General features: G+C 40.2%; 1 protein-coding gene across 1 annotated transcript in view; it reads left to right on the top strand.

Moving 5' to 3' along the window:
• The window catches only part of RNF144B (ring finger protein 144B), a 169,803-nt gene continuing 155,820 nt past the window's right edge, over positions 1–13,983 (top strand). The window contains exon 1 of the mRNA XM_081294359.1: positions 1–218. The gene's annotated coding sequence lies outside the window, so the exon portion shown is untranslated. The remainder of the gene's footprint in view (positions 219–13,983) is intronic.

The raw sequence follows: 13,983 nt of genomic DNA, 5'->3' as shown, positions 1-13,983 counted from the left end.
CCGGGGAGGCTCGGCCGGCGCCCGCGGGAGGAGCGAGCGGGCGGTGGGCCGACGGGCGGGGGAGGCCCGCAGGAGGGGCCGCGACGCTGGAGACCGACCGCCAGCGCCGCCCGGAGCCGCGGCCAGAGCCAGCAGCCGGCGAGCAGGCGGGCGCACGCACCCCTGCCGGAGCCCGGCGCCTCCGCCTTCCCGGCTGGCGAGCGGACCTCGGGCTGCAGGTAAGGAGCTCGGGTGCCGCCCTGCGCGGCCGGGACGCGCCGTGCCCGGTGCACATTCCGACTCCCTGGGCTGTCACCTCGCCGGCTCCCGGGACCTCTCGGCGCCCGGCGTTGTTTTTCGCCGCCGCCGCTCCACGCTGCACCGGTCGCTTTCTCCCCTTCCCGGGTGGCCCCAGAAACGGCGCGCCCCCGGGCTCCGGGCTCCGGGCGGCGGGCCGGGCTCCGGGAGGCGGGAGGTCCTCCGCCTTGCCCAGGTGCGGGGCCAACACCGACACGCCGATTTCCCCTCTTCCTCCAGAACACACCCGTCTTCCGACGCTGCCCTAACTTTGGGAAGCATATGGACTCTTGAATAAGGTGAATGCACCGCCTTATCTGCACCTAACAGTGCATTGGGGTCCCCCACCCTAAAATACTATGATACGTTCACAAGGTTCACAAGGTTTACTGAATGACAGCAGCGCTTGAACTTCATCACGGTCTACAGCTCTTACTTGGCCTGGGAGACCCTTGACCCCACCCTGAGGTCCTGATTCCAATCTGAGGGATGTGTGTGCCCGTCTGTGTCACATTTAAAAAGCACCTCAAATGATGGCAACAACGCCCCCCTCCCCCCATATCCACTTGAAAGAGTCCGTGAGGCCCGCATCGGGGAGAGAAGGAGAACCCAGTGTGGCCAAGCCTCATCTGGAAATGTTAGTGTGAGCAGGAATGGGAATGGGCTAGCCAGAACCTCTGGTTGAGGAATTTGATGCAGTATGAGTCGTTCAGAGAGGACAATTTTGGGAAAGGAGGGTTAATAGTCATTTGAAACTCAGATACAGGGTAGGGAGAAATGCCATACTTCTAAGAGACCTGTTTATAGAGTAAGCTTTTACTTTTTACTTCAAAGATATTTTTATTGATGCATATAATTATACATAATAGAAGTAACTTTAAAATATTGATTTAAAAATCTTCAGTGGTGGTGCCTGCTAGGCAAGCACTCTGCCACTGAGCTACACTCTCCTGGCTGAGGCCTGGCAGGGTATGGTGGCACATGCCTGTAATTTCAGCTACTCCAGAGGCTGAGGCAGGAGGATGGCAAATCTGAGGCCAGCCTGGGCAACGGAGTGAAACACTGATTAAGAGAGAGAGAGAGATCAGGATGTAGCTCAGTGAAAAGGCTTGAGCATGTATGTATGAGGCACAGGTTCCATCCCCAGTACTCACCCCACCCCACCCCACCCCACACCCCACACACAGAGAAGGAAAAAAAAAAAGTCTTCATGTCATCATTCACCACTCCCTTGCCTTCTTGTCAGTTTCAGAATACAGGCCATTGGTGGTTTTTACCTGTTGCTTACTTTAAGGCAAAAGACTCAAATGGACTTATTATTTCTAGGCACCAGGGGGAGGAATGATTATTTGCAACAAACTCTTCTAACTTGAATTTGAGTCTTCAAATTACATTATACTTACACAAGTACTGATGTTTCTCCATCTTTCGCTTTGCATGTATATGTATCTGCTGCTTTTTGTTGTGTCTATGTATGTACCTGAGCCATTTTAAGTACCTATCAAACCACCAGAAGGTGACTCCTAGGGGAAATAAGTATTGCTGTTTGTCTTTTGGTAAACTGAGGTGAAAGAATGATATTTTAAAATCCTACGAGATAGGTGTAATAGTTATAATATTAAATCATGTATTTCTTTTTATGAAATGAAATGTCCATTATGATGATAGGATGATATTCAGTCCTTGCTTTCAAGAATGTTAAGGACAAGTTGGAGACTATAAAGCCTTTTGAACTTTTAAGAAAAGACTCGCTGTCTAGTTATTGAGCCAATGTGATTGTTTTCCTGGCAAACTTTTCTCCTTTCTAAAATTAACTTTCCCCCAGGAAAAATAGTGCAGATGTACATGATTCAGCCCAACCAAAGCTAGAAAACACTGCATTTGAATTTTTAAAAGTGACCTTAATTCATCCCTATAAATCTGATATTTGCAGCCTCTGCCACAAAACATGCAGAAATACTCATTGCTTGCTGACTTTTGCAAAATGTTGGTTTAATGAGAGTAGTTATGGACAGAGCACAATATTATGTTATAAATTTTATTGGTTTAGGCAAAACTATTATTATTTTCCTAAGGTTTTTGTGTATATGTGTGTACACTGGATCTGGGGCTTAGCATAATTATATATATGTAACACATGTTTTTAATAGGAACAAAAACCCACAATATTTTTCTCTGTGGTGAAACATTGTAAGCATTAGGTTTTGATTACTTTTTTCATGGAAATTTTAATGTGACAGAACTAAGAGCTTCAAGGAAACGATTCCACAAACATCTATTTGGAAAAAGAAGTTTTTTTTTTTTTTTTTTTTTTTTTTTTTTTTTTTTTTTAAGCTGTCTGAAGTCCTTGGTCTGCTGAATGCTTAGCCTATGTGGAATACTCCTTTGTGAGTAAGGGTGGTGGATCCAGTTCTGGCAGCCTCAGAGGGCAGATGATTAGACCCTGCCACTCTTGTGCAGACCTTTAATTTAGTCTGTAACTTGATGCTTCACTGACCCCACCACACTCTCCCTGCCATACTAGCTCACAGAGGAATCGCTGGCACTTTGGACTGAATTTTTCCCCTCCCATCAATTAGGACATGTATGCATAGGCTGCAGAATGCAGTTACATTTTTAGCTTAGTAGTTAAAGAAATATCTTTGGCCACAAAGAGAGAAGACTCCGTGTAGCCTGCATCATGAATTGTCTTATTTTATTGTGCTGAAATTTCCCAGTGATTCAATGGTGCAGAAATAAGATTGTCATTGAGCATTAAAATTGGAAGGCATTTTACAAGTCATCTAGATTTTAATCATTTCTTTCTACACATGAATATTGAAGTGCTCATCGCCATAATCCAAACTCTGAGAATGGACATTAAATTTTATATCTTTCCAGTTCTTGTAGTAATGAGTATTTTGTTCACTTGAAATGAATTTATATATGAGTTCAATAATGTGGTGATGGCAGCAAAGTATGTTGCAAATTTCAGTTAGATTTCCACCGAAACTCGAAATGTAGCATTACAGGCAATGTAGGTCATTTACAAAGGTGGTGAACTCTAACATTCTGAATTTTTCATTATACTGGATGCAGACCACTTCAATTGGCTGACAGAAGAATAGGGGTGCACTAAGACATATGAGTGTAAAAAGAAGGAAGGAGTGTGGGTACCGGTATGTGGAGAGCACGGCTTACTGAATCAGCAACATTCAGGAATGGTTAGCTTTCAGACCTGCCCCAAATTTTAAGCTGAAATAATAAGAATAATCATTGGAAATTTTTGCTCTTAAAACTGTACCTTCCCCTTTTGTAAGTCCAACTTCTTGATGCTTCTGTCTTTCAAGATCTTCTGTCTTCCTAAGAAGATCTATCTTCCTAAGAACATAAAAATACTCCTAAGAACATTTTTTCCTAGGAATATTTTCTTTACCATTATGAAAACTCTATGCTCATATATAGGCACAAGGCAGATTGAATTCAACCTCTAGACATCATACATGATATAGAGAAGTATTCTTGCTTCTACCACAGTTTGCTACCATGTACTGAGATAAGAGACAGCCATTATCACCATCTCTGTGTAGATCTGTGATTCAGTGTGACCTTAGCCAAAGACAATTTCAGTAGAGATACAGGTCAAAAGAAGACCAGTGGGATGATTAATGAGTGTAGGATTGGAGAGCATTGTTGAGGGCCCGAGAGGCACCAGGAGCCGGTGGAGGATGAGGGAGTTCCCGGGGAGTGTGCATGGAGTGCTGGTGGAGTTGGGGCAATAAAGTTTCCTGTTTGAACATACAAGCGCTTTGTGGTGGCTCGGGGATTTGTGCCCAGCCAGACTGCGGCAGAGCATGAGCAGCCAATAAAAAATTTTAAAAATGGGAGTTCATAACCCACTTGAATCAATCTGTGAAATATGGTATATTAAGAACTATGTAATGTTTTGAACAACCAACAATAAAATTAAAAAAAAAGAAGTCACCAAAAAAAAAAAGTGTTTATCCTTTAGGAGTGAAGGGAAAGGTGGAAAAAGGAGAGAGAGGTCAGCAGCTAAGAGATACTCAAATCAGGGTATTCAGATTTGGGTGGGCAGGGATTCAAAGTTTCAAAAACAAGTTGGAGACCTAAAGAGAGCTGGTTTCAATTTTTTTTTTCATTTAAGGGTATTAAAAGCAATCAACTAATATCATCTTAGAAAAGACAATATTAATATTGAAAAGTTGAATAAATTAAGTTTATGAAAAAATAGTATCTCAGATTGTAAAGTTTTTCTTAAGAATCGTCTTTTTCCCTGGGTTCCAAGTTCCATCTCTTTCTTTTTTTAAGATTCTGGCTTCATCAATTGTCTTTTCTCTCAAATATTTTCCATGCCTTCTCTATCATTAATTTGTGAGCACAGTCCAGTTCCCTATCTTAGAAAATCCTGGGTCAAAATGAGTGAGAACTTGAATGAAAGCAGCATCCGTGGGCATGGGACAATATCCCTAACCCAATGACATTACTCTTCCTCAGAGTTGGCACTTAGACTTATTTTCTGTAGTTGCAGGTTCAGTGTTGCTTAACCGAATTGCTTAAGGCCAGAACTGTTTCAAATTTTGATTCTAAAATATTTTGATATGCGTAATGAGGTAACTTGGGGATGGGATCCAAGTCTAAACATAAGAGTTGCTTATGTTTCGTGTACACCTTATACACACATAATGTAAAAGTAATTTTATGTAACAGTTTAGTGCACTGGTGTTTGACTACAACCCATGAGGTCAGGTGTAGAATTCTCCACTTGTGGTGTCCTACCAGTACTCAAAAGCTTCTCATTTTGAAGCTTTTTGGATTAGGGATGCTCAGCCTGTATAACTGTTGGAAGTTGCTTCTAGGAGTTTGCAAGTCAAGAGAATCTGTGTGTGGGATATATATATATATATATATATATACACACACACACACACACACACACACATATATATATACACACATACACACACTTACATATGTACATACATATACCTACACACATACATATGTATGGATGGATATATATGTGTGTAAATATATAAATATTTACTGAAAAAAATGAAGATGAACCAATTAATAGAAATATGAATATACATGTAATAGGATGTTAGAATGGAACCTTTTCAGTTTCCCTGTTAGCTGTGGCTGAAGACAATAGAGGCCACATTCCAAAGTCAAGAGAAAAAGTCAGCTTTAAGTGTCCACCATGCCAGCCTTCCTTAGATCGTCATGTCTGTCTTGGTCAAGGGAGAATTTTCCCACGGCCTCTTCCTCCCTCACCTTATCCCAGAATGGGGGGCTGGTATCAGAAATTGGGGTCACCTGAATTAACAATATGGAGAGAACAGTTCTTTCCATGCCTATCTTTCCTGTACAAGTGGCCAGTGTTCAACAGGCTACAGCTGAAAGAGGAAGAAGTTTCACTTCACATGAAATGGGAATAGTTTGAGGGCTGCGTTAGGTTGGACACCCTGATAACAGAACTGTGATTGATATTTAGACTGTGAGTGCCTTGAGAGTCTTTGGCGACTAGAAAGGTCATGGCAAGTGTCCTGAATTTAAATCAAAGACAAGGAAATATCCAGCCCCACATAATAAACTTAAAGAGTGCAATAGGGTTCTTCAGAGAAACAGAACAAATACATCCGGAACAAGACGGGGATGCCCTCTATCACCACTTCTATTCAATATAGTTCTCGAAACACTGGCCAGAGCAATTAGACAGACGAAAGAAATTAAAGGCATAAAAATTGGAAAAGAAGAACTTAAATTATCACTATTTGCAGATGACATGATTCTATACCTAGAAGACCCAAAAGGGTCTACAAAGAAACTACTAGAACTAATAAATGAATTCAGCAAAGTGGCAGGATATAAAATCAACACGCATAAATCAAAGGCATTTCTGTATATCAGCGACAAAACTTCTGAAACGGAAATGAGGAAAAACACTCCATTCACAATATCCTCAAAAAAAATAAAATACTTGGGAATCAACCTAACAAAAGAGGTGAAAGATTTATACAGTGAAAACTACAGAACCCTAAAGAGAGAAATAGAAGAAGATCTTAGAAGATGGAAAAATATACCCTGTTCATGGATAGGCAGAACTAACATTATCAAAATGGCGATGTTACCAAAAGTTCTCTATAGGTTTAATGCAATGCCAATCAAAATCCCAACGGCATTTCTTGTAGAAATAGATAAAGCAATCATGAAATTCATATGGAAAAATAAAAGGCCCAGAATAGCAAAAGCAATTCTAAGCAGGAAGTGTGAATCAGGCGGTATAGCGATACCAGATTTCAAACTATATTACAGAGCAATAGTGACAAAAACAGCATGGTACTGGTACCAAAACAGGCGGGTGGACCAATGGTATAGAATAGAGGACACAGAGACTAATCCACAAAGTTACAACTATCTTATATTTGATAAAGGGGCTAAAAGCATGCAATGGAGGAAGGATAGCATCTTCAACAAATGGTGCTGGGAAAACTGGAAATCCATATGCAACAAAATGAAACTGAATCCCTTTCTCTCGCCATGCACAAAAGTTAACTCAAAATGGATCAAGGAGCTTGATATCAAATCAGAGACTCTGCGCCTGATAGAAGAAAAAGTTGGCTCCAATCTACATATTGTGGGGTCGGGCTCCAAATTCCTTAATAGGACACCCATAGCACAAGAGTTAATAACAAGAATCAACAAATGGGACTTAATTAAACTTAAACGTTTTTTCTCAGCAAGAGAAACAATAAGAGAGGTAAATAGGGAGCCTACATCCTGGGAACAAATTTTTACTCCTCACACTTCAGATAGAGCCCTAATATCCAGAGTATACAAAGAACTCAAAAAATTAGACAATAAGATAACAAATAACCCAATCAACAAATGGGCCAAGGACCTGAACAGACACTTCTCAGAGGAGGACATACAATCAATCAACAAGTACATGAAAAAATGCTCACCATCTCTAGCAGTCAGAGAAATGCAAATCAAATCCACCCTAAGATACCATCTCACTCCAGTAAGATTGGCAGCCACTATGAAGTCAAACAACAACAAGTGCTGGGGAGGATGTGGAGAAAAGGGTACACTTGTACATTGCTGGTGGGACTGCAAATTGGTGCAGCCAATTTGGAAAGCAGTTTGGAGATTCCTGGGAAAGCTGGCAATGGAACCACCATTTGACCCTGCTATTGCCCTTCTCGGACTATTCCCTGAAGACCTTAAAAGAGCATGCTACAGGGATACTGCCACATCGATGTTCATAGCAGCACAATTCACAATAGCTAGACTGTGGAACCAACCCAGATGCCCTTCAATAGATGAATGGATAAAAAAAATGTGGCATCTATACACAATGGAGTACTATGCAGCACTAAAAAATGACAAAATCATAGAATTTGCAGGGAAATGGATGGCACTAGAGCAGATTATGCTTAGTGAAGCTAGCCAATCCCTAAGAAACAAATACCAAATGTCTTCTTTGATATAATGAGAACAACTATGAACAGAGCAGGGAGGAAGAGTAGGAAGAAAAGATTAACATTAAACAGAGACATGAGATGGGAGGGAAAGGGAGAGAAAGGGAAATTGCATGGAAATGAAGGGAGACCCTCATTGCTATACAAAATTACATATAAGAGGTTGTGAGGGGAATGGGAAAATAAACAAGGAGAGAAATGAATTACAGTAGATGGGGTAGAGAGAGAAGATGGGAGGGGAGGGGAGGGGAGATAGTAGGGGATAGGAAAGGTAGCAGAATACAACAATTACTAATAGGGCATTATGTAAAATTGTGGATGTGTAACCGACGTGATTCTGCAATCTGCATTTGGGGTAAAATTGGGGGTTCATAACCCACTTCAATCTAATGTAGGAAATATGATATGTCAAGAGCTTTGTAATGTTGTGAACAACCAATAAAAAAAAAGAAAAAGAAACCAAAAAAAAAAATAAAAAATAAAAGGTCAAAAAAAAAAAAAACAGAACAAATACAATATATCTTGCTCTACATGAGGGGATTTATTATGAATGCTGAAAAGTCCCCTGATCTGACTACAAGTTAGAGAACCAGAAAAGCCAGTGGTTTTAATTTTGTTCAAGTTTGAAGACCCAACAACTCCAATATCTGAGGGCAGGAGAGGGTGGGTGTCTTAGCTTAAGAAGAAGAATTCGCCCTTCTACTGCTTTTTTCTTCTCTAGAGCCCTCTAACGGATTAGATGATGCCCCTTTGCTTTGGTGAGGGTGGACCTTCTTTACTCAGAGTACTGAGTCAAATGCTCATCTCTTCTAGAGACACCCTCATAGACATGCCCAGAGATAATGTTTTACGGCAGTCTGGGTCTTCTTTAGTCCAGGCAAGTCGACACATAGAAGTGATCATCACAAAGAGGCAAAGGAGAAAGCAGATGAAGTAATTTTTTGATAATGCCCCACGCACGAGTCCTGCTTGTTCATTATTATGGTCATGGATATCAAATTATCTATGTTTTCAATGATATGTAACTGAGGAAAGGAGAGAAGGGAAGTACAGAGGTGATTATTGTAAGAATTAAATTTATTTCACCGAAATGTCACAGTAGCTATTTGTGTTTCATAAAATGATGCTAGGAGCATATTAATTAATCAATTTAAATACACATTAGGTAATTTTAAAATGAGGTTTACAATCTGTTCCACAGCTGGGGAAATGATCTGAGATATTGCCTGTGTGTAATAAGCACACAAGACATTTTACTCCTTCTGCTTTCAGAGAAGCACAGAAGCAATAAATGGCTAAGATTAATTGTTCACATTTATATTATGTCACTGATCAATTAAAAAAAAGTGTTCCTGTAAAAAAATAAAGATGATGACCATAAGCCAATAAACTCTAGAACAAACAAGAATGCTGATGGATTTATCTTTTCAGCATTTGGGAATTTTAAAAGGGCTTCAAACTTTTAGCTTCCAGATTATCTTCTAAGAATCTGTAATGTTATTCAATCAAAGTCTTTTAATGGTAAAAGAGTGACAAGGGGACAATCCAATTAACATTTCTTCAAAAAAATATATATATAGTGTGTGGTGTGTGTGTATGTGTGTGTGTGTGTGTGTGTGTGTGTGTGTGTGTCATCATAGGCAAAAATAAAACAAATAACATTTTTATTACTGTGTTCCTAAAATTTGAAAAGACTACTTGAAAAGTACATGTGAGTCACACATGAAACATTTACAATGACAGAGAACAAAAACAACTTATTCCATGAAAGTAGAATTTTGGACCCAGAGGTAGGACATGGGATTGGCCTGAAAGAATGGATGAGTTGGCATGGAGACTGGCCCAGTCCTCTGCGGTCCTTGCTGTGCCTCAGGAGCCCCAGGGTGATGCTGTGTTGCTGTATTGCTCTTTTAAATGCGGTGTGCAGTTCCATGGTGTAGGTATAAGCAAGAGTGCTAGAAGTGGACTACCAGTAAGGCTGTGACCTTGGAATTGTCATTTACTATTGCTGTTTCCCTGTAGCCCAATCCTGTGGCCTCCCAAACAGTCTTACCTGCTGGTGTGCTGTAACAGTGGGTCCCCTGGAGTGAGGGTGACACTGGTGATGATGGTGGAATGGCTATTCTGGTGTTGTGTTTCATCAGCTCTGTTAAAGCCAATTGGAAAGAGATTCTCCTGCTGATTTGGAGGAAGCAAGATGTCGTGGGAGAGCCCAGAGACTATGACTTTAGGGCAGCCACTAAATTTGTGGTGAGTTGTTTCATGATATAGAAACTAATCCATCCCCTTTTTCTCCAGCCCATAGTCTCAGAGTTATCATTAGAACAGCCTGGAAATTCTCATTCTGTCCTTGTGACTCTTAACTTCTTGTATTTTCCATAAATTTTATTCCTCTGCATTGTGCCCTGGGTTTCTTTAGGTTTATCATTAATTTTGTGAATTCTCTCTTCAGCTGACAATATCGATCAGCTTCTGCTTTGATAAAAAATGTTCTAAATAACCTTGAAACACCAGTGGCTTATAACAAAACTTACTTCTCACTCCAGATTGCACTATCAGTGGCTGCAGGTTGAGTGCAGTGTATCTGCTCCAAATGTGGATCAAGTCCAGTTGATCCTGTGCACCTTCTCATGACAGGGCCCCTGTTAGGATGGGAGGTTCTTGTGGTGCACAGAGGCTGGCAAAGCTTCCTGTGGCCTCTGCTTATGATGGCTAACCCAAGACAGTAGCCAAGCCAGCATCGTTGAGATGGAGAACTACGTCCTTCCCAAGAGAAGGGGAGAGAGACACGTTTGAACAACAGTACCATCTATCATGATGGCTATTTCTTTTTCATTAGTGATATTTTAAATTCTAGGCCTCTATTTGGTTGTTTTTGAAATCTCCTTGTTCTTTTATTTCATAATGGCTTATTCCTATAGATTCTATTCCATCCCTTATCTTGTCAAACATTTAAAAAACACTAGAGCTAAAGTACAGGGGTTTCTGGGGAGTCATTTCTCATTTGTTTCATCTGCTTAGAAATCTTTCTCGGGGTGGGTCCTTGGCCCGCGGGCCTTACTATCTGGGCTAGTTCATCAACATGGGAACTCCGCGCGTCCCCGTTTGTGGAGGTGTTCCTCTTTGGCAGTTGCCCATCTTATTCATCAAGGCCTTATGCTTAGTTTGGCTCTGGTTTCCAATCCTGTGTAGTTGGTGTTCACTTGCACGCCTTCCGGGTTCCTTGAGCTTAAGTCTCCAATTTCTCCTGAGTGATTCTTTTTCCTTTTGTAGCCCAGGGCGAGGGGCATGCTTCTGCACACTTTCTCTTTTGAGAGGCAGGAGTTGTTCAGTGCTCCTCCCTCCTGACTTTACTGAGGTGCTTCCTTCCACCTGCACATGATAGGCAGGTCCTAGACCCAGAGGGGACCCCTCATCTTCCTATTTCTGCTGTCTTCAATTCCAAATCAACATTACAGGTTTGGGGTTTCTTTTTTGTTTTGTGGGGGGGGGATTTTCCTTTCTGGCTTTTTGCACAGCTATGCATTTAAAAATATTTAGAGATATTTCATTCAGAGCTTATATATAATAGCAGAAAAGGGTATCGAGTGGAGTAGGAATGTTCCCAGCTCAGCATGCCTTACTGACTAGAAGTCCTTAAATTCATTGACTTCCCCGCCCAATCCTATTTTAATTATTATTGGAATTCATTGGAATTTTAGGTTAATTTGGAGGGAATTTACATATGTAAAATATTGAATTTTGTATCTATGAATCTGGTATATATTTCACCATCTTTTTAATATCCTACTGCAATTTTGCAGTTAAAAGATAGTATATACTTTATGCTAGATTTATTTCCCAGGTTTTATATCTTATTCTTATTTATTTATTTAGGTACAGGGGATTGAACTCAGGCAGGCTTAACCACTGAGCCACATCTCCATCCCTTTTTAATATTTTATTTAGAGACAGGGTCTCATCAAGTTGCTTAGGCTCTTGCTAAGTTGCTAAGGTTGCCTTTGAAGTTATGATCCTCCTGCCTCAGCCTCCCAAGCTACAGGGACTATGGATGTGCACCACCTCACCTAGCCCTTATTCCTAAATATTATTCCTGGCTTATTGAATAGCCATGAGCAAATTAAAATAGTTTTAATTTGCTATTTAATTACTATTATTTAACTTAATTGCATGGAAAATATAAAGTGACAAACTTACTGGATAATTTATTATTTGTTTCATTTATTAATTTATTTTTATTATTACTTTAAATTTATTTTTTATTTTTTGGTACTGGGGAATTGAACCCAGGGGTGCTTTACCACTGAACTGCATCTTCATCCCTTTTCATTTTTTATTCTTTGAGACATGGTCTTGTTAAGTTGGTTAAGGCCTCAGCTAAGGCTGACCTCAAATTTGCTATCCTTCTGCCTCGGCCTTCAATGTATAGGGATTGCTTACCACTATACCTGGCTTCATTTATTATTTATTTCACTTATTAGTCTCAGTATATTGCTCATGAATTTATAATATATATTTATTAAAGTTACCAAATATGTACATAAAGTAAAACTTTTTTGAAACAAGTCAAATAGAAAAGAGTAACAGGCCAGTAAACTAAATTAATACATAGGTTTTCATTACTTGATGCATGCTGGAATCAGAATTTGTCAAATCAGAATTTGAAGGAAAGACATGGTGGAACTCGAGCAGACCTGGGTCTGTCACTGGACTGGGGAGCTCAGCTTTAGGCAAAGGACACCAGGGGAGCCAGGTGATCCTCATCATTGGGGTGTGGTAAGAGTCAACTCAGACACACCAGAAATGTAAATTCCCAAAGAGCACTCAGAGGACAGGGGTGGACACTCCGGCCAGAGCCCACTCCCTTCTCTACGAGACTCTCTGTGAAATACAAATCTAATATGAAAACCTGATCAGCAGCTGTACAGATGGAGACCAGGTGTACTGCTTCTTTCACCACAGTGCCACTATCGAATCAGTAAATTACTATTGCTTGCAGAGTTTTATTGATTTAAAGGCATAGATCTCTGCTCATTGGCTCCATTTATTAATGTAGAACACTAGCTGGAAAGGAAGTTGCAAACTAAAGGTGTGTGTCAAATCCTTTTGTGGAACATTTTCAAAATACTCATGAAACCTTCTAATTTAGTAGGTCTGGGATGCGGACGGGTATGTATGTTTGGCAAAATTCCCTGGGTAATGTGATGTACTCTTCTGGTTAGGAATCATTTCTTTAGTCTAACCCTTTAATTGTATAGATGAGAGAGTTTTCTTGGAAGAAAGAAAACTGCTTCTAATTTAAGATTGCCTTGGTTAACATAGGTAGTTAGCAAATTGAAGTCTTAATGATTCCATTTCCCCAGTTCTTTCTGAGCTCATATTTCATCACCATCAAGTTGTAATTTAGTTTTTGACTTAATGACTTGGGGCTTTAGGTAGACCTTTATTTTCAAAACAAATCTCTGTTTTTCTTTAATGTTGATGAATGAACAATACTCTACACTGTGTTTTGGGTTCAGAAATTGTGAGAAGCTCTTTGATTATAATGATCCAGGCTGTTGTAAACATTTGCAGCCAGGAGGCAGCGACAGAGCTGCTGGGCCTAAAGCTGAACACCACACTGAAGTTTGTACGGTGTCCATAGGACAAAGACTCAGCCCTAGCCAGGAAAACGATTTTTAAAGACCCACCAAGTTTGTTTTATGTAAAAAAAAAATGTCGAAAAAAAATGAACAGCATATATAATTCATGACCTGGTGCCATTTCCTGCCCCGGACATTTTTTTAAAAAAATATTTATTTTTTAGTTGTAGTTGGACACAATATCTTTATTTTTATTTACTTTCATGTAGTGCTGAGGATTGAACCCAGGGTCTCACACGTTCTAGGTAAGTGCTCTACTGCTGAGCCACAACCCCAGCCCTGCCCTGGACATATTTAATGACTCCTCCTCCTCCTCCTCCTCCTCCTCCTCCTCCTCCTCCTCCTAATCTTCTTCTTCTTCTTTTGTATTTATTTATTTATTTATTTATTTATATTTGTTCTAATTAGTTATACATGGCAGTAGAATGCATTTTGACACAACATACATAAACAAAGAATGACTTCTCACTTGTCTGGTTGTATATGATATAAGTTACACAGGTCATGTAATCATATATGCACATAGGGTAATAATGTCTGATTCATTCTACTATCATTCCTGCCCTCATACCCTCTCCCAG

This window comes from Spermophilus citellus (assembly GCF_964194105.1).
Source record: "Spermophilus citellus genome assembly, chromosome: 5".
In the NCBI taxonomy this organism is placed as follows: Eukaryota; Metazoa; Chordata; class Mammalia; order Rodentia; family Sciuridae; genus Spermophilus; species Spermophilus citellus.
Note: the sequence above shows the minus strand (reverse complement) of the source record. Positions and strands in the feature narration are given on the sequence as shown.